The sequence below is a fragment of the Lissotriton vulgaris genome, chromosome 8, assembly GCF_964263255.1.
Source record: "Lissotriton vulgaris chromosome 8, aLisVul1.2, whole genome shotgun sequence".
NCBI lineage: Eukaryota > Metazoa > Chordata > Amphibia > Caudata > Salamandridae > Lissotriton > Lissotriton vulgaris.
In genome coordinates, this window is record NC_141696.1 from 1,399,002,982 (window position 1) to 1,399,024,830 (window position 21,849).

General features: G+C 48.2%; 1 protein-coding gene across 1 annotated transcript in view; it reads right to left on the reverse strand.

The window, feature by feature from the left end:
* Positions 1 to 21,849, reverse strand: part of KCNJ6 (potassium inwardly rectifying channel subfamily J member 6) — a 1,175,059-nt gene that overhangs the window by 342,593 nt on the left and 810,617 nt on the right. The window lies entirely within an intron of this gene.

The following is a 21,849-nucleotide window of genomic DNA, read 5'->3' on the forward strand; positions in this document are numbered from 1 at the left end:
CAGTGGGTCAGGGGCCAGCTAGAAGGGCTGCATCACCAGTGAATGACTATGGTGATTCTACTTCTGTCCTGGGGGATCTTCACGCACTGTCAGATGGACAGGGGTCGGGAGATCTGCGCAAGGCAGACTATCATACAACAAATGAGTTATGTGTTACCCTCAGGGGGGGCATGCGTGCTTCCAAGGAAGTCCTGGTTTGCTAGGCAACTGTTCAACCGCAGGGTTTGGTCCCTGGAATGGGAAGCCAGGTACAGGAGTTTTCTGACCCGGAGGAAGGGGCAACAGTAATCAATGTCCTGACAGAGGTAGCTTCTAGGGGTATCACTCCAGTTGGAAGGGAGCAGTGCTCTGAAAGGGGGTGCATAGGGAAGGAGTCCTCGGCTCTGACCCCGGTGCAGCCTGAGGGTTTAGACCCTAGGTTGGAGAGCCAGGTTCAGGGTGTCCCTCCTGACCTGGTAGCCTAGTTGCAAGATAGAACCCCTGAACTGGTGGGCGAATTGTGCGGGACACCTGCTACAGGCACCCTGACAATTCTGGAAGGAGGTACCACTCCAGGTGGGAGGGTTCAGAGCCCCAATGAGGAGGACTGGGTATGGGAGAGCCCACCCCAGTCTCTGGTCCAGCTGCCAGGTGCAGGCCTAGGGCATGGTGGGTCAGTGCCAGGATGTCATACCTGACCTGACAGGAGGGAGAGTGGACCAAGGGTGCCAAGCATCTGGAGCTACTGTCCTCTGCTCTCTGATGCCACAGAGGTTTGAGAGCCCTGAGAGGCATAGGCCTGGGTCACATCACTGACTACTGTCAGTGGCCACTGTGACTTGCTGTCTGTCTGTTGGGTTACACCTGTGAGCAAGCTAAAGTTAGATGCTACACAGATGGTGTCCACAGGTGAGGAGAAGGGTCCCCCATGGGTTAACTTGGTGGACCCTGAGAGTATAGACAGAGGTAATGAAATGGGTTCAGATTGGCGTAGAACTGGAATATGCCCCTGTTGTTGCTGGCCAGGTCCAGGTTCTTTCGCCCAAAGCAGATAAGCCCATCAAGGTAGTGATTGGTCTCCCCAGCGTTTTGTCTGGAAAGGGGTTGTGTTGGACTTGGCCCTTTTTGCAGGGTCATCCCCAAACCTTTTGCCTTCCCCCTGTATTTTGTCTGACCTGTTTTTGTTGGTTTTATGACTCTGGGCACTTTACCACTGCTGATCAGTGCTAAAGTGCATATGCTCTCCCTATTGTAAATTGTTGTATGGATTAGTGATTCCATGATTGGCTGGTTTGGTTTACTTATCAGACCCTAGCACAGTGCACGTGTGCCCAGGGCTTGTGAACCAAATGCTGCTAATGGGCTTGCAGCACTGGTTGTGCCACCCACAGAAGCAGACTGTAAAAGTGTGTCTAAGGCCTGCCATTGCAGAGCCTGTGTGCAGTCTGGTACTGTCATGTTGACAGGGCAAGTGCACCCACTTGGCTGTCCTTAAACCTTCCCTTTCTTCATATCAGACACACCATATGATAGGCCCAAGGGCAGGGTGAATTGTAAGTATAAGGTAGGACATGCCCTGGTGTGTGTGTGGCATGTCATAATAGTGAACTACAGCCATTTTCGTTTTTCACTATTGCAAGGCTACCTGTTCTCCATGGGCCAGAATGGGCAGTTAGATTATTACATTTTATAATCCTAACTGACTCAGGGAACATGGTAGGAATTCGAGTTAAGTATGCCTGAACTCAGAATGATAAAATACATCTTTCAGTAAAGTTGCTTTTAACATTCTGTGTTTTTTTAAAATACCACTTTTAGAAAGTAGGTATTTTCTTGCCTAACTAACCAAGCCTGCCTCTGCTAGGTTGTGTATTCCCTGTCTGGAGTTTTTGAGTGACAGGCTGGGGGATTCCAGGAGACAGTGTGAGTCCGCCCAGTGGTGAATAGGGACATCTGCATCTAGATGGGAGGGAGGAGTTGCACCTGGGACCTTAATAGGAGTGTACCCCCTTACCTTGACAAGAGGCAAGGGTCCCTATTTGTCGCAAGTACCTACCTGTGCCCACTAGAGACCCCAAAATCTAACACATGTCACCATGGAATTTCATGACTTTATAAAGGAATGCAGCCTTTGGTCTTGTTCCTATAAATCGTCCCAGAACTCCTTAGTGACTTGCAACTTTCTTAGAATATATGGCCCGGGGTACCTATCTCATTTATATAGCACACAATATAGCACATGATACTAATAACATTCCACCTACTACATTGATTTACCCACCATGGCTCTCATTACGAGTGTGCTGGGTTTTGCATACTGGCAGGTTGAAATCCCCACTCCTGTCACGGTTCTGCTACACCAAAATTCAGCCAGTAAGTCTTTTCTTACAGGAATCGGCAATAAACACAAAAAACTAGAGCTGCCAGGTCCTTTTCCATCCCTTTTTCCCCAATTCTGGAGAGAACATTCTCAAAGGGCTTAACAATGAAAGATAAATATAGGTAAGCAGATGTAAAGTTACGAATAGTAAATATATACTCACCATGCCAATGTAATATTAGGCAATGCAATATTATTTTGGTCAATATTATTGTCCACAACATAGTTGTACGAGCAACCCACTTACACATACAAAAGAATGACAGTTAAAAAAAACTTTTTATAGAGGTCTTCATACCACACTTATAGAATTACTAAGGAGTGCAAATTACAGGGGCTGAACTATACATTACACCCTGAGGGCACAACGGGAGTGTTCACCCACTTTGTGCACCCCCGGGCACAATGGTATTACAGAAGAGGCAGCAGACGAGTGTGAGTACCCTTCTGTAATACTGATAGTGCTGGCGCACGTGTAGCACCAGCGCTATCTTGAGGTGGTGTTCCCTCATTTGCATGTGGGTGTGGCCCAATGCAAATAAGGGAATCACTTTGCCTTAGCGCCCATACCGTATTATGGAGGCAAAGATGCTTTTAGGAGGCGCACTCAAAGTGCGGCATCACTTTGTGGTGAAGTTTCAGTGCGCATCCTAAAGGCAGCTCACTGGGGGAGAAAAGAGGCCCCAAGGACCCCCACCTGCAGGCGTGTGCAGTCACTCACTGCACAGCCTTCAAGGGGATCTCTATCCCCTCTTGAAAGTGCAGGTGACATGCTGCCTGCACTGTGAAACAGGGAGTGGCTTTGAAGCAGCCACGCCAAATTTCATTTGAATGTGCTGCCCCCAGGGTAGCACGAGTTTGCGGTTCTCCTGGGGACCGTGCATTCTGCATAGTAGACCACACTTTTCTTGTTTGCACCCGGCCCATCTTTTTAAAGGTGCACTGTGGAGCAAACAGAGAGAGGTTTAATGATTTTTTTTTGGGGTCGGGAGTTTTATATAGTGCAAACTCAACCCGCAGGTATCAGAGCGTTTTACATGAGCATCAGTTGAATTACATAATGACACATCAATTGTTGTTAGGCAGGGTGAGATTATGATTTTTGCCCAGAATGACAGGATGTTGAACGTCCACGCAGAGACTCGAACCCGGTTCCCCAGCTTCGAGGTCGACCGCTTTAGCTGTTAGACCACATCCTCTCCCCATGCACCGTATATATAATACAGACCCAGGTGTTACTATTTAATGGTATAATATTGAACTCAATTTCCAGGCCTTGGAAGGCTGATTTTGTCTTGCCAAGAATAAAAATTGCGACCTGCAGAGAAAACTAACCAGCTCACTGAATCTTCCTATCCATAACATGGATGAATGAGTGTTGGGGGGTCATATTACATAGATTACACTAGTTACCGTGCAGATGTGCACTGACGTGTTCAGATGACACATTGCAGGGGTGCAACTTTGCATCTGCAATTGCACTGTGCATGGACTGACCAGTCAGGGCTGCTGCTTTTGCACTAGTCAACAAGTGCATACGTCATAAATGCACTTGTCAGATGGTGCAAAAGTTGGTGTAAAATTGCACTAGGGTAACCTACGTAGTCTGAAAGTGTCGACACAAAATTGTACGGCCTCGGAAAATCAGCCTTAAAAATGAGCGCAGGTAGCACTCGTGGCAAATTACTTTTTTTTTGATGGTGCCAAATAAGATACTCCTTTATCTTGAGGATTAACATTTAAATCAGTCTTTCTAGTAAACTCCCTTTTAGGTCTAGTTCTTCCATCAGGTAAAGAAAGGCATCTGCCTTAGGGTGGCAGTTGGTAATGGTATCAAATGACTACACAAGTGCTTCAGTAGGGGGGGGGAAAGAGCTATTTTGAGTACTGCAAATCCTCCTACTCCTCCTCCACCTACGCATACATGGAATATACTACTGTATTTTAATGCCTGGTGTCTCAAATTGAATATCTGTCTCAAAACATTCCTGCTTCATCTTCCCATTTGCATTTCTCTCCCTTGCGTCTTGTTATTTTGTTGTTTTATGCTTGGGTATATTTCCATTTCATCATTGTCTCACTTGCCCGTAGTGATACTTCCAAAACACACCAAGCTGAATTACTGCTAGAAATGGGAGCATCTGCATGTTTAAAGTTTGATGAGATGACCCCCATACGTCCTATTAATCCATGCATTTATGGTTGCCCAGCAACAACCGAAACTGGTAGAAATGCAAGTAAAATACAACTATCGACAAGCTGGCTATAAACACCCTCATTCAAACCAAAATGAAGGCCGGATAACACGAATGAACGTGCTGACAACAGCTGATACTTACTGTGCATACTTACTGGACACATATTTATATTTTCTTTACTTCTACAACGTCATGTACCCACCTGTTTTTGGCATGTCTTGTAGGCCAGCATCCTCACTAAGGCTGGAATAAAGAATGCTGGTAAGTACCAGTGCACTGGCGTCACTGGCCTGCTCTTGCATTCTGTTACAGTGGTACAATGTGTGGTACATATGATGCTGCGAAGTGACCGCATGCTTTATCTCAGGTTTAACACACATTTTACCACTGCCCTTTATGTAATGTTTACATTCAAGGGTATTGCCACACCTCCCAAATGTTTTACAAATTATTCCTGAAATAAAAACCAGCTTGAAATGAATATCACAGTGTTATTGTATAGTCTCTTTGATATTATATCAGAATGACTGGCTGCAGTGCTTAATTTGTGAAATACAAGTGCTGGGGCCCTCGTCTGGAGGCCTCTGCAGCTTGCATCAGCGCATTGCTCCTGTCAGTACTAACTATGGCAGAATCGACACAACTACTAACCATGAAACCCTACAAGTGTGACAGTTCAGACTATTCCAATCCCCCAGAGCTGTAGGAATGGCTTTAAAGGCAGGTAATAGCCATGTTAAAGTATATTGTATATATAACCAACTATTGTTATGCTCCTCTCTATGTTAGACAAACAGCGCCATATACATTGTGCATGTTAATCAGGATCACTGGGGAGAAGTATGAACTTACACATTAGTCCTACCAGCAGAACAAATGAAGGGGATCACATTTGGTCATCACCCCGTCTTGGAGATGGAAGACTTCTGGTACGACATAGTAACCTGTGGCTGAAGGTGCAGACTTCGCAAAAAGTGGATGGAAACCTTTAAATATTCATTACGGGTTACTCGTAATCTCCAAGAAGGATAAAGTAATAAGCATATGTTTACATCAGTTATATCAATTTGTCCTCAGTCTAATTGAAATTATAAAGTTCTATTGGAAGTTGGTTGTAGTTAATGATTGACGGTGCTTGAAACAGAAATACAGAAGTGCTGGTACTCACAGTCCAGAGTACCTATTTCCTCCTGGAAAGTGCTGCTACTTTCCCATTAAATGTATTGTAGCAGTGCTGAGAAGTGCATTTACTCTCCCTTTCAAATTAAAGACGTGTAGGTACTCAGTACCAGAGAGTACCTGCCCATTTTTAAGCACAGATGATTGGGGGATCACATGCTCAGATTTCAATGTTCAGTGATTGCAGCAATGCAGTTCATGGAGCATTAGGTACTGCAAAAGTGAATTTTATTTGCAAACAAAAAATGCTTTTATCAAATGTCCAAAAGCCTACTTTAAAATAACACACATGCTAAAAACTAACATTTGTAGTAGATGATCATACTCAAATGTTACATGTCTAAATGTGAAGTAAATAAGTGCTGATTTAAGTTAGCCAATCTGTTGATGCCAAGTTAACTGAAAATATTGCATTAAGGGACAAAGACATGTTTTCATACTGAAGTGTTGTTTGCACGATGTGGTTTTGTTCTCTTCACTGCAGATGTTGTAACTTTCCAGAAGTCTTCTGTTAGCTAGAAAATAGGCACTTGTTCTATATTAGACAACTGATAGTGAGGTTCTCACTGGGAGTAGAGGCGGTAACAGGAAGAATGAGTCATGATAAGAACTGTCTGGACCACAGAATGCGAATGATGTAACTTTTCAAGGTCTAATATCCAAAGTTTGTAGTATAAGTGTGAGAAGATGGGGAGTTTGTCTATTCCTAGGAGTTTTCTGAAACACTATTGGTCAAGACAAGACAAAGACAGGAGATGAAAGAAAATAATGTTGCAACTTAGAATATTGGGTGTTTATATTAGTGTGTGTTCCTAGAGTAGCAGTCGGATTCATTATACTTCGGCATCCCGGCTTATCTCACCCACCGTCTTCAACTAGTACAGAACCAGGCAGCCAGCCTAATTCTTCAGGAAAACAGGCACCAACATGTCACTCCTCCTCTAAAGAAGCTGCACTGGCTCCCTATAACTCAGAGATGCGCCTTCAAGGTGGGATGCATTATCTTTAAATCTCTGAATGGCAGAAATCCTAAATTCATCAACAGCCTGATCGACAGACAGTAGCGGTCGGTGGTGGGAGTAGCTGCCAGGCGGTGACGTGGAAAGGGGGAGGGGAAGAGTGGGGGGTAGTAATCTATGGATTACGGAGGATTGCAGGTAAGTAAACATATAAATAAATAAAACAAATTTCGTTGAGTGCACTGCATCGCATAAGGGGAAACAGTGCACGCAACGAAATTTGTTTTATGTATTTATGAGTTTACTTACCTGTAATCCTCCGTAATCCATAGATTACTACCCCACACCCTGCCCCTCCCCAAGTCACCGCCCGGTAGCTACTCCCACCACCGACCGCTACTGTCAACAGATACACTCCGACCCACATCCAGCGATCTCCCATATGCATCTCCTGACTATACCTCCCTTTAAACTGAAACACTTTGGTGGAACAAGGTTCTCCACATTAGGTCCCAGATACTGGAACTCCCTACCTCTAGAGATTAGATCCTGCACAGACCTCATGATTTTTCGTAAACTCCTGAAAACATGGTTATTTAGACAGGCATACCAGTAACATCTCAGTCCAACACCGCTAGAGTAGCGCCGAGTAACCGATCTGGTGTACGTGTGCTCTACAAATTAAGTATAACATAACATAACATTCCTTCCCTGACTCTCTGACAAGAATCATCTTTGAGTTTCTGATACTTCTATACATGAGGGGTTGCTTTACCTCTTTTCATTGATTATCTGCTGATTTAAGAGATGAGAATACTTTCCGGCTTGGCATGCAGTGGCTTTCTGCTTATGCACTGATTCTCTCATCAGTGCTCCTCATTGAGTATCTGAACTGCACCTTATTTTCACCATATTCTCATATATTTAGATTAGGGAAGTTTCTTTATGGAACACGCTTGCTGCATTATGACATTCATTACTGTTATTTTGACTAATAGCTTATTTTACTTCATATTGAACTATCAACTATTGGATTTTGTTAATGTTTTTTGCTGAGGCTTAAAAGATGAATGCTTCCTGAATAAATTAATAAATACTAAAATATTTGAAAATAAAACCCTCACAATAATGCGCTTTATTGACTGTACTAAAAGGCATGAATCGTTTACCATGTTATTGGATTGATGTAGGTGTTTGCTCCTTTTAATTTCTCCCAGTCGACGAACAAAGGCCCATATGACCAGTGGCGGAAGTTATTTAATAATTTCACCCAAAGATTAAAGTATAGAAAACCCTGCTCCTTCAGTACCATCTGCCAATTTAAAGGCTACCAACATGTAACATTCAATTTCAAAAACATAGAGGAAAGCCAGAAAGCAGCCACTACCAATGTAAAAAATATCTCCATTTGGGACTCACTGTTTTGGGCACTTGCTGCTAACTTCCGACAGGTACAGTGACCTGCAAAGCCATTAATTAGAATCTCAGCAAGGCCAACTCTGCTTTTCACACTGAAGCTGGTAAATTGATTACCATTAAAATACCTAAGAGTGACGCTTGTAATTTATAATTCTTAGAAACGGCAAACACTGCTAGATATAAACAAGCTATTATTCGAATAGTTGAATGTCGGGAGTCCCACAGAGGGCGATGCAATGGCTAAGGGCCAATAATGACTGGTATAGCCTTTCTGCTCCATCATTTCGATGTTTGTCTTTCTGTTTCTCCCTGTTTATTTTAGAACATTTTAGCTTCAATGAGTGGAATGTTCTAAAAGTCCTCCTTTTCTTGGCTATCACATTTGTTAAGGGCCCTCACTCGTGTTATAGGCCCATGCTTTTGGCTCGGATCTATAACTCAGGTTGATTGCTTTTTAAATACTGTTATTACCCTCAGCAGTGAGCTATAATGTTTAATTCGAACAATGGATCGTTGAAAGCTCCATTGATGACAATAAAGTGGCTCCGGGACAACACTTTCTGATGTGGAACTTCTACTCCAACTTTCTGAAATTTGGCTTTCTGTTTCTCCCTATTATCCAACCTTCTACACTCAATGGGTGGACAGTACTAACAGCATTATAGCCCTTCTGTCTTGTGCTATACTATCCGAGTTGTTAAAGGCACTCTCCCTTGTTATAGGCTCTTGCTTGTGGGTCTGGCTTATGACTCAGGAAAAGGGCCTTTGACAACAGTTCTAACCCCTTGGCAGTGTGTAATAATGCAATATTAAAAGGTTGACATCCACTCCCCTTTTGGTGAAAGCCTTTATACCTACATTTCTTTGTTACAGCCAGCCTCATATGGCTTCCAGCCTCGCCTGCCGCAGAGCTGCACCACTGCTGGACATTGATTTTCTGACTTTGTACAGAAGTAGTTATAATTAGCCTCATCTCTTACTCAGACAGTTCCCTTTCTTGAGGCGTTCATGACTAGATCAAGATGAATGAACCAGTTACAGATGAATTCATGTATTGTGTCCCTGCAAAATAATATAGAGGAATTAATCAATCCCAGACTGATGTTGATTATTATGATAAACACAAATTGTAAAGCCCTCTTGCTGAGTGAAGAAATAGGTGAACCTTACAAATCAACAAAATATCAAGGACATTGCATCACAAGGATGAACTAGCTCTTCAGAGGCAACTGATACTTTCGAATATTAGCTTGTGGTACCTACTTTTTATTGAGATCAGACTGCAAACTGAATGGAGATACAGAGATGTTTTAGAACCAGTCATTGTACATCATCAGTATCAGACGCATAAGTACGGAAACAGTCTTTGACTGATCCACACACTTAGAGAGTAGGGAAACACCAACAGGAAAAGTTCATTGAGCTACCAAAGTGAGAAGAAATAGTTCAATCGCACAGGTGTCCGGCGCAGGAATTAAGGGGCAGATGTATCATCCGTTTTTTTTGTCGCAAACGCTGCGATTCGGAAAATAGCAGCGTTTGCGACAAAAAAAAACGGGATTTGGAATGTATCATTCAAAAAGCCTCGCAATATTAAGGAATTGCTAATTTAGAGATTCCTTAACATTGTGAGGCTTTTAAGAAAAGGCAAATTGCGATTTAATATTTGAAATGTATCAAGCATTTCAGTGTTGCGATTTTTGACTAAGAATTCGCAAATTACCATCAACTTGTAGTTGGTGGTAACTTGCAAATTCTTTTCAAAAAGCACTTTTTTTAAATTCTAAAGGTGCCATATGACGCTCATACATGCCCTTAGGGCATGTATGTGCGCCATATGCGTACACATATCAAATTCAGGGGTGCAGCAGGGTGTCCTTAAGACACCCTTGCACCCTTGAAATTATTCTCAATTTGCGATTAGCTAATTGCTTATCGCAAATTGAGTATAATTTTACATTCATTCCTATGGGCCTCCTGGCCCATAGAAATGAATGGGAAATTATTCCTTAATTGCGATTAGCAATTTGCTAATCGCAATTAAGGAATTCTAAGGAATCGCTAATGAATAGCGAAATTCTACATACATACCATTTTGCACTTCTCAAATAGCGATTCCTTAACAATCGCTATTTGAGAAGTGCAAAATGGTATCTTGATACATCTGCCCCAAATATACCTGTTTGGAGTAGGCCTGGGCAGAATTTCGATTACATCGGAGTAATTTTGACTATTCCGCTTTGTTCCTTGGCACGGGATTAAAGATAAATATGCAAATAATTATGCTTGCATGATTAAAAGTAATTTGTGGGAAATAAATCCTACTGCAAGAGCACATTTAGCGAGCACGAGAGGCTGCTCATGGTCGCTATTGGGGTTCTGCTGCATTCAGCGCGGTTTCTTAACGCAAAATGAATCCTCAGGTCCATTTTGGATGTGAGAGGACATTTGTGTGCTAAGAAGAAGTGCTAAATGTAAAATTACTCTTCTTGCGTAAATCCATGTCATCTTGTGGAGTTCTAAAGAAATTCTGCATGATTACACTACACAGAATTATATGAGTTACGCCTTCCCCCTAATTGCACTCTGAATTTTCAGTAATAGGAGCAAGTGGTTTACAAGGATGACCATCTAGTGGCTGACTGAATTTTCTTGACAAATCATACCAGAATTCCAGCACAATCTAAAACTGCCTTTTCAGCATTTTCAACAAAGTTCTCGTGTTTTACAGCATAATCCATCCCACCACGCCCTATTTTCCAACTTTCCAAATGGTGATGGGACACCTTGTTGAAGATTTCTTCTTCTTTCTTCTTAGCGCTATCGAAAGCCCACCTCTTCCAGCCCCTCCATGAAAAAAGTAAACCCCACCCCTTCAACACACTGCTGTCTTGTTTTCCCTGTGGAGTAAGGTACCTGGCTGTCTGTGTGACCCTCTGATTTCAAAGGGACCCTCTAGAGAAGCAACCCATCACATTCAGAGTCAATTACAAGAGGGAGGGATTCTCTCTGTGACAGCTGGCTTTCAGTAGGCTCTTAAACAAAAGCTGTATCAGTTGTTTGTCTAAGCATGCCTTTCATCAGGATAATTCTGAATTTTGATGAATAGCTGTCAAACAGGATGGGTGCTGCTTACATTTCTTCTCCTTCCTTCAATATATTCTCAGGAAAGTTATGGACACTGTGGAGCATGTCGCCCAAAGAACTGTATCTCAGTTTCCAGATGTGTGCAAACATTTGCTAACAGCTTGTAAACTGACACCTAGTTTAGTTGTAGAAAAGCATGCCTGTTATGACCACTGATTCCTGTGCCGACAAAAAGGTGTGTATAGTTGGCCTCCCAAAGCACTTGCAACACAGGTGGGTTCATGCTAAGACTAAGGCCTATGATAAATTGGTGCTTTTCAGTGGGACACAGGATTTATGGTATTTCAGTAGCAGCGTAAGGCATAAAAAACGTTCCTCCTGTAGAATTTGCTGATAGGCCCTGTTGGACAGGCCACGTGACGGGCCGCTCTCCCCCGGCTCGACCAAGCCCGAGCCAGTCATACAAGCACCACACCCCACCATTGCACGTCCTACGTCCCCTCAGGGACACCTGCCCCCGAGCATGATAACCTCGTGGGTCCGATCCACGGCCGACCCACGCGCCCAGCCCGGGCCGCCATCTTGGACACTTCGCCACGAGGCCGCCTGGCCCCCGATCGACCTCAACCCTGGGCCTAGCCCGGCCTCAGACATTCCGGCACCACCCTCCCCCCAGGAGGTGAGCGAGCTACTTGGCCAGTCAATGGGAGAAAGAGGTGTCGATGGTCCTCCCCCGGCCAGTGCCGCTCGCCCATCGCCTCCCCGGGCGCGGGCTCCACCCCCCTGCTGGGTGTCTGGACTCCCTCATCCCGGACCTCCCGACCTCCAAGTGCGAGGGTCCGGACATCAAAGCACGCCAGCCCTATAACTGGGGCAGCTCCAGAACAGGAAGGCAGTTGTATCTTGGAGTCGAGAGACGAAAGAAGAACTCATCCTGGACGGACTACTGGCGCTGCCGTAGCTCTGTCCTGTGCACCATCATCCTGCCTGGTGGCGCTGCCACAGCCGTCGTAACCTTCATCCTTCACCGTCGTCCGGATCTGCTGGCGAGGCCGCGGACCGTTGTAACTGTCATCTGCATCGGGACCTGCTTGGCTTCTCCACGGCCCGTCGACCATCCTTCATCCATCTCGGGACCTGCTTGGCTTCTCCACGGCCCGTCGACCACCCTTCATCCATCTCGGGACCTGCTTGGCTCCTCCACGGCCCGATCAGCAACCACGCCGAGCTCGAGGATTGAGAGCTATTGAACTCATTGGTAACTAAGACTGTCCCGCTACCCTTTTCCTCAACCAGAGATCAGAACCGAGGGGACCCCTGAGTCCAGACCTCCTTGTATTATATCAACGTAACCTAAGAAGTGCATATAAAGTCTCGTTAACCTTCAATCTTGTGTGGTGTCCGTCTGTGGGGGGGAAGTTACTTATCTGTACAGTCGTTGGAGACGGCTCTCCCTGGAGACCTCTCCCCGTAATCTCGGCCGACCCTCCCGGTCCGTCTAACATTGGTGGCCAGCGGCGCGATCCGAATCACCGCATAACGTACAGAGAGTAGCTCACCCCACAACGAACAACAATGTCGACTAAAGAGAGCGGATCAACTGAGAAGTTCCAAATGGAAAAGCTAGAGGAATACAGCCATCGTGAACTAAAGCAGTTCTGCATCGAACTAGGTATCGCTACCACCGGACTAAGTACCAAGGACGATTTTAAGCATGCCCTAGAATCTTGGGCAGAGACCGGGGATGTCGAAGCCCCGGAGCAAAACACCGCGAAAAAGACCAACACGGCCCCTGAAGAGCAAAGAACGGGTCTCTCGCAAGACGAGATCCAAGAAAGAGAAAAAGCCCGACTACACGAACTTGAAATGGCCCGACTCAAGATGGACATAGAACTCAAATTGGCCGAGCAAAAAATAAACTTAGAGCACCTTCGCCTCCGAGAAGAAAGAGAGGAGAAACAGAGGCAAAGGGAGCTCGAGGAAAAAAGACTAACGTACGAGCACGAGCGGAACCTAGCCGAGATCAACCTGCGCAAACAGAATAAAGAATTAGGGGTGCCCGACAGACCGTCCACCCCCGGGACCACGGACAAAAAAGTGCACATCCCCAAGGATGTGGTCCGAGAATATTTTCGAGAAGACGACATCCAGCAATGGTTTAAAGCATATGAAATCGCGATGACTGCGCACCGGATCGATAGAGCCGACTGGGGAGCCGGCCTATGGGGCAAATTCCTCAATGAGGGCCGCGATACTCTGTTACAGCTCCCAGACCACCAGATGACCTCCTACGACCATATGAAAGCGGCCCTCCTCACTCGCTATGGCCTCACGCCCGAGATGTACCGTCAGAGGTTCCGAGACTGCACACGCATTCCAGGTACAACTTGGGTGGACTATGTAACGTACTTTAGCCGAGCCTTCGAAGGCTGGATCAGAGGGAACAACGTCACGACCTACGAGCAGTTGTTCAATCTGATGGTATGGGAGCATCTGTCCAACAACTGCTTCATTGAACTACGCCAACACCTCCTCGACAGCAAGTTAACCGATCCCCGGCAGCTCGCAGCCGAAGCTGACCGGTGGGAGATCACCCGAGTGGGCCGGAATGGGTCCTACGAGCAGAACAGGAACAACAATGGTCACCACCGATCCAGAGGAGGAGGAGGGGGCCAAGGACGAGGAAGAGACAACACTCCGGCCGCCCCCACTACCAGCACCACCCCCCCGGCCAACCGGGGCAGCACCCCGGCGCGACCGGGATACAGAGCCAATGTTACATGTCACCGATGCCAACGAGTCGGCCACTATGCAAATGACCCAAGCTGCCCGCAGTATCAGAGCCCAAGACCCCGCCAGGTGACCGCCGCGGCACTAGGGGAAGAACAGATCTCCGAGGAACAAGAAACAGACGAGCAAGAGTATCAAGGGTGGGAGCCAGCCGCCATGACTCTCGCGTGCTTAGGGGGAAGAGACATGGTCCCGCGGGTCCCCCTACCCGCTAACACCCAGAAGTACGGCCAATGGGTGAGCATCAATGGACAACGGGCCGAAGCCCTTCGAGACACCGGGGCCAGTGTGACAGCCGTCCGCTGTCATCTGGTGACCCCAGAGCAATATCTACCGAACATTCTCTGCCCTGTACGATCAGCCGACAACTCGGAGAGTCTGTGTCGGATGGCCTGCGTCCCCTTTGAATGGGGAGGGGTCTCCGGCATGTTGAAAGTAACGGTCCGAGACGACGCCCCCGTGGACTGCCTCCTCGGAAATGACCTGGAAAGCTCCCCGTGGGCAGCCGTGGAGCGAAAAGAACACTTGGGGATGTTGGGCGTCCCAGACTGGGCGTGCGTCACCACCCGGTCTATGGCCGCCCGTGCCAACCATCACCCGGAAGAACCAGAATGGCCGGCGCCTCCGCCTCCGGTCGCCCCCGCCGAGACCCCCGACCAGTGCATCCCCCTCGAACCTGCTCAACCTTCCGACCTTGCTAATCTCGACCAGTGGGCTCAAGAAGGGGGGCCCACACAAGAACAATTTCGTCAGGAGCAGAAGACCTGTCCCTCCCTTGAGGGACTCCGACAACAAGCGCTCGCCCAAAGCGCAGGGGATACCTCCGGAGCTCATTGGGTCTACTGGGACAATGACCTACTGTACAGCGAGCAACGAATCGCCGAGCTGGGGGCCAACCGAGTACTAGTGGTGCCACTCCGCTTTAGAGACTTCCTGCTAAATCTGGCCCACGATGTCCCCCTGGCAGGGCACCTGGGACAAGATAAAACCTACAGCCGCCTAGTGACCCACTTCTTCTGGCCAAAAATGAGAAACGATGTGCACCAGCATTGCCGATCTTGCCCCACGTGCCAAGCCAGTGGGAAGAGCGGCCGCAAATTAAAGGCCCCCCTGCAACCCTTTCCCGTAGTCACAACCCCATTTGAGAGGGTCGGAATAGACATTGTGGGACCCCTAGACCCACGTACAAGACAAGGCCATCGCTTCATCCTAGTACTAGTGGACCACGCCACCCGCTACCCTGAGGCTATTCCTCTCCGGACCGTCACAGCCCCAGTGGTCGGCAGGGCCCTGATGGGGATCTTCTCCCGTGTGGGGTTCCCCCAAGAAGTCGTCAGTGACAGAGGCACGAACTTTATTTCCAAATACATGAAGTCCCTCTGGCAACAGTGTGGGGTCACCTACCGCTTCACGACCCCCTATCACCCCCAAGGAAACGGACTTGTTGAACGGTTCAATCGCACACTAAAAGGGATGATCGGGGGATTGGAAGAACCCCTCCGTCGCCAGTGGGACGTGCTGCTGCCGTGCCTCCTCTTCGCCTACCGGGAGGTCCCACAGAAGTCCCTAGGCTTCAGCCCATTCGAGCTGCTCTATGGGCACCCAGTACGGGGGCCACCCAGCCTGATCAAAGAAGGCTGGGAGTTGCCTCCGGCCAAGAGTCCTCCAGATGTCTTCCGGTACCTCCTCACCCTCCGCAACCAGTCCCAGCGGTTCAGAGACCTAGCGAAAGCCAACCTAGAGGCCAGTCAAGAGGACATGAAGAGATGGTATGACCAGAACGCCTCATCTATTGAATTCGAGCCGGGGCAACAGGTCTGGGTAATGTCCCCCACAGAACCGTGCGCTCTCCAAGACAAATGGACGGGACCCTTCAAGGTAATCGAGCGCAAGGGACCCGCCACCTATCTGATCGATATGGAGTCCGCCCGGAATCCGCTCCGAGTCCTCCACACCAACAGACTGAAACCCCACTTTGCACGAACAGAACTCAGCCTCTTGATGGCCACAGACAACGGGGTTGAGGACGACTCCGAGCCTCTCCCTGACCTCTTGCGGACCCAGGAGCAAGACGGCTCCGTGGATGGGGTCCGACTCTCGGAGACCCTCACCCAGGAACAACGCCAAGAGTGCCAAGCCCTCCTATCACGATTTGCCAGCCTGTTCTCCCTCACCCCAGGTGTCACTTCCTGGTGTGTGCACGATGTGGACACCGGAGACAGCCCTCCTATCCGCCACCGGGCCTACCGCGTACCTGATCGGGTACGGGCCTGCATCCAGGCGGAAGTAACTAAGATGCTCACGCTCGGGGTCATCGAGCCCTCCGACAGTCCATGGGCCAGCCCGGTCGTACTGGTCCCCAAAGCAGCCGCCCCCGGAACCACACCCGAACTCCGGTTCTGTGTCGACTACCGGGGCCTAAATGAAGTCACCAGAACGGACGCACACCCCATCCCCCGGGCAGATGAACTGGTCGACCGAATGGGCGCTGCCCGTTACCTCAGCATCTTCGATCTAACGGCAGGCTATTGGCAGATCGGCCTCACACCCCGAGCACAAGAACGTTCTGCCTTCTCCACCCCCGATGGCCACTATCACTTCACGGTCATGCCCTTCGGCATGAAAAATGCCCCAGCAACTTTCCAACGGCTCGTCAATCAGGTCCTGGCGGGGCTCGAAGAGTTCAGCGCCGCCTACCTGGACGACATCGCTGTGTACAGCCACCACTGGACCGAGCACCTCCACCACCTCCAGGCAGTGTTGCAAGCCCTTCAGCGAGCTGGCCTCACGATCAAGGCCAGCAAATGTCAAATTGGACAAGGGTCAGTGACCTACCTCGGACACCAAGTGGGAAGCGGTCTAGTGGCCCCTCTTCAACTGAAAATTGCCGCCATCCAGAACTGGCAACCCCCTAACACTCAAACTGAGGTGCGAGCCTTCCTGGGCCTCACGGGCTACTACCGAAGGTTCGTGAAAGACTATGGTACCATCGTGGGGCCTCTCACCGAACTCACGTCGAAAAATCAGCCCAAGAAGGTGAACTGGACCCCAGAGTGTCAAGCGGCCTTCGAACAGCTAAAGGCCGCCATGTGTTCCGCTCCTGTACTCCAGGCCCCAGACTACAGCCGGGAGTTCGTCGTCCAGACGGACGCCTCCGACCAGGGCATTGGGGCGGTCCTGTCCCAGGTGAACACCGAAGGCCTTGATCAACCGGTGGCCTTCATCAGCCGGAGACTCCTACCACGGGAGCAACGCTGGAGCACCATAGAGAGGGAAGCCTTCGCTGTGGTATGGGCCCTCAAGAAGCTCCGACCCTACCTTTTTGGCACCCACTTCCGGGTGCAGACTGACCACCGACCCCTGCAGTGGTTGATGCATATGCGGGGGGAAAACCCAAAACTGCTACGCTGGTCCATCTCCTTGCAAGGTATGGACTTTACCGTTGAACACCGGCCTGGGTCTGACCACGCCAACGCGGATGGCCTGTCCCGGTTTTTCCGCCTCGACGAAGAGAGTCCCCAAGAGGATGGGTAACTCTCCCCGCCTTCAGCTGGGGGGGACGCATGTTGGACAGGCCACGTGACGGGCCGCTCTCCCCCGGCTCGACCAAGCCCGAGCCAGTCATACAAGCACCACACCCCACCATTGCACGTCCTACGTCCCCTCAGGGACACCTGCCCCCGAGCATGATAACCTCGTGGGTCCGATCCACGGCCGACCCACGCGCCCAGCCCGGGCCGCCATCTTGGACACTTCGCCACGAGGCCGCCTGGCCCCCGATCGACCTCAACCCTGGGCCTAGCCCGGCCTCAGACATTCCGGCACCACCCTCCCCCCAGGAGGTGAGCGAGCTACTTGGCCAGTCAATGGGAGAAAGAGGTGTCGATGGTCCTCCCCCGGCCAGTGCCGCTCGCCCATCGCCTCCCCGGGCGCGGGCTCCACCCCCCTGCTGGGTGTCTGGACTCCCTCATCCCGGACCTCCCGACCTCCAAGTGCGAGGGTCCGGACATCAAAGCACGCCAGCCCTATAACTGGGGCAGCTCCAGAACAGGAAGGCAGTTGTATCTTGGAGTCGAGAGACGAAAGAAGAACTCATCCTGGACGGACTACTGGCGCTGCCGTAGCTCTGTCCTGTGCACCATCATCCTGCCTGGTGGCGCTGCCACAGCCGTCGTAACCTTCATCCTTCACCGTCGTCCGGATCTGCTGGCGAGGCCGCGGACCGTTGTAACTGTCATCTGCATCGGGACCTGCTTGGCTTCTCCACGGCCCGTCGACCATCCTTCATCCATCTCGGGACCTGCTTGGCTTCTCCACGGCCCGTCGACCACCCTTCATCCATCTCGGGACCTGCTTGGCTCCTCCACGGCCCGATCAGCAACCACGCCGAGCTCGAGGATTGAGAGCTATTGAACTCATTGGTAACTAAGACTGTCCCGCTACCCTTTTCCTCAACCAGAGATCAGAACCGAGGGGACCCCTGAGTCCAGACCTCCTTGTATTATATCAACGTAACCTAAGAAGTGCATATAAAGTCTCGTTAACCTTCAATCTTGTGTGGTGTCCGTCTGTGGGGGGGAAGTTACTTATCTGTACAGTCGTTGGAGACGGCTCTCCCTGGAGACCTCTCCCCGTAATCTCGGCCGACCCTCCCGGTCCGTCTAACAGGCCCCTTGGATTACATCAACACACAGACAGTAGTCTTACTGCTTGAAAATGAAAAGGTTGTGCAAGGTTTAATGGAATTCATTGCTGCAGAGATGTGTCTTTAAAGAAAATGATGTATAGTTCTTTTTGAAAATAGATCAGAAAAGGCCAAGTAGAATGTAAAATACAAATGTGAAAAATGTCAGGAAAACTTCAAAATGTCCCTTAAGAAAGTAAAGCTTTAGTTATGCAGGAAATATGATTCTAGAGCCTTTGAAGGCCCTGTCCATCACTTTAATGCTCAAGCCTCATTTATCAAACCTTTTTCATGAGTTAAAAAGGGATCCCAGGAAGCTTGGCCCACTTTTTTACCTTTTAGAAAGAGAATTTAAAGATCACCAGCTTGACTGGACTGTCTTTCTAGTTTCATGCATGGGGAACTCATGTGCAGAATTAGATTTTCCTTAAATTAGGAACTGCAACCTCATCTTCTGTGAGAGCGTTGTGTGCTCATCATAGACCCGGTAAAAAATGAGGAAAAACTTTGAGTGAACATTAGCATTTAAGCTTGCAACTGATCCCAAAAGGAGCATTGAGGACCGCGTTATAAGATGCATGATACTTTTGTGTGATAGTCGCAAATGCACAAATTGAGATACTGTGTCCTCCGTAATTAGGACATATGCAATTACTGATTGATTTAAAATTTGGACCTCAGAATTGGGGATAATGCACTAATTGAATATGTTTCCCTCATTCAAAGGTGCACAAATTTGCAAATGTGTCACCCAATTACGCTGTTACACCTGGTGAAGATCATGTGGCCAAAACCCCTAATTTGTGCAATTTGTTCCCGAGTTGTAATCCTGATTCAGATTCAGATGGAAGTTATTGCACGAATCAGGATTAGTGCCCACCTTGTGATGCAAACCAGAGTGAGAAGGTGATTCGCAAAATGACAATCTCTGATGTACACAGATTTCACATTACACAGGATTGTCATGGAAATGTTTGTAAACAATAAGGAAAATTAGCATTTTCCTAAAAACAATGTTAGCAAGACTAGAACTGGAAGCTTTCTCTACGTGCCAGGAGAATAATGTTTTGGTTGTTCCTATATGGACCTAGACACAGAAATGAGAAAACTTTTGTCAGGAGTAATTAAAAAATAAACCACTTTTTAATGTTTAATTTCCATACTGATGCTTGGTCCGCACATGCTTCACTCACCAAGGGAAGAATTGTTCTTGGTCAGATACTAAACAACAGATCCATGGTAGCTATTGGAGGCCATTGTAATCACTTAATGTGGGACTATTAACAAAAGGGGCTTGGCTTTCACCCCTAATTCCTTTGGCCAACAAAAGGTCAAGTAAATTCATTCCTAACCCTTATTGCAAAACAGACAAGTAAAGTTTAAGACCACAACTAAAGCTCTGCAGATGATCGTACTCAACAACTGAATTACTGATTAGCTCCAGAGGAAAACACTGAGCGAAAGGTGTTGGTTCCTTATAAGGCGTGGGATGGACCCCATGAGAAATGTATTTAGAGAAAATCTTCCCCAGTTAGCTTTGTAATATAACCTTAGAGCCCAACCTAGCGGGCTCTACCAGCCATTAAAGGCCCGCTTCAGTGTTAAAGTTAGAGGGCCAATGGCGAGGGCCTTTAACAAGAGAGAGGGCCTTTAACGGCCGGTAGAGCCTTTTAGAAGGGCTGTAAGGATATTTGAACACTCTGCCCCAAGAGGGCAGAATGTTCCAATTACTGAAAAAACAAAGGCCTCTTGGAGTCCCAGGGGGTTTAAATCCCCTCGGGCTCTAAGAGGCCTTTGTTTTTTTCAGCAATTGGAACATTCTGCCCTCTAGGCACACCATTTTATTCAATGGAGTGCTCCACGTTCAAATGTTCTAATAAACTTTCAAAGAAGACCTTTGACCCTGTCCGCAGGCAGGTCACCCCCCCAGCCGCCACACGGTCCTCCTGTGACGCCTGCCCCCGCCTCGTTCTTGCCGCTGCCTCGGACTGCTGTGTGAGTTCCTGCCCGTTGTTACTGGTTCACTGCCCTTTGTTTACTGTATTTACTGTATATTGACTGTATTTTTACAGTCTCTACTGTTTACTGTCAACGAATGCGCAAAAACGCTGTGATGAGATTGCAAACGTTTTTGCCATTAAGGTCGCTAATATTTATTCACAATTTCCACAACCGGAGGTTGATGTACAACCCTCTCCCTCCCTTCCATATGCCAAGTTGGAGATTTTTGTCCCTCTTTCTTCATCAGACACTGTGCGTCTCTTAGGAAATCTTAAATCTGGATCCCCGGCCGATGTCGCGCCCCCTTCGATTCTTAATTCTGTTTCAGAGATTGTCTCCTCAGTTATTCGGGATGTCATTAATTCTTCGCTTGCGGCCGGAGTGGTTCCTCTACTGTGGAAGGAAGCAAGAATTAAGGCTCTTTTAAAAAAGCCAAATTTAGATCCGGGGGATTGGGCTAGTTATCGCCCAATCCCTCTATTGCCAGGCATCAGCAAACTGGCTGAAAAGCATGTAAAAACTCCTTACTGGCTGCCTATGTTGAGAACAATAACGCTCTACATCCCACTCAGATGGGATTCCGTAGTAAGTAGGGCACGGAGACCGCCCTCATTGCGGTGATGGAAGAGGCGAGGAAGATTGTGGATACCGGAGGCTGCGCTGCTATTATTTTATTAGATCTCAGAGCAGCCTTCGATATGGTAAACCACCGCATTCTGATCCAAAGACTGCCGGATGTGAGAGTGACGGGGATTGCTCTCAAGTGGCTGCAGTCTTTTCTTACTGATAGATCTTCTATGGTCTTCGAAGAGGAGCCTCTGTCACAACAGACCCCCCTACAGTATGGTGTCCCCCAAGGATCCTCTTTAACCACATGGCTGCTAGGCGTTTTCCCGTCCTGTGCTGCAAATTATTGTTTTACATTGTTTCATGACGAGCTGGCCTTGTCATCAGCGCACGGCAGGTAAGCGCCATGACGAGCCCAGCTCGTCATTAGCTTCGAAGGGGTTAAGCCCCACAATGTTCAACATCTATATGCGGCCCCTGGCATACATTGTGCTTCCTTGGGGGGTCCAGTTGGTCACGTACGCTGACGACACCCAGTTGGTGGTGTCGCTCAGCAAAAGTGACACAAGTGATAAGAATCTTACCTCGTGTCTGACCAAAGTAGCT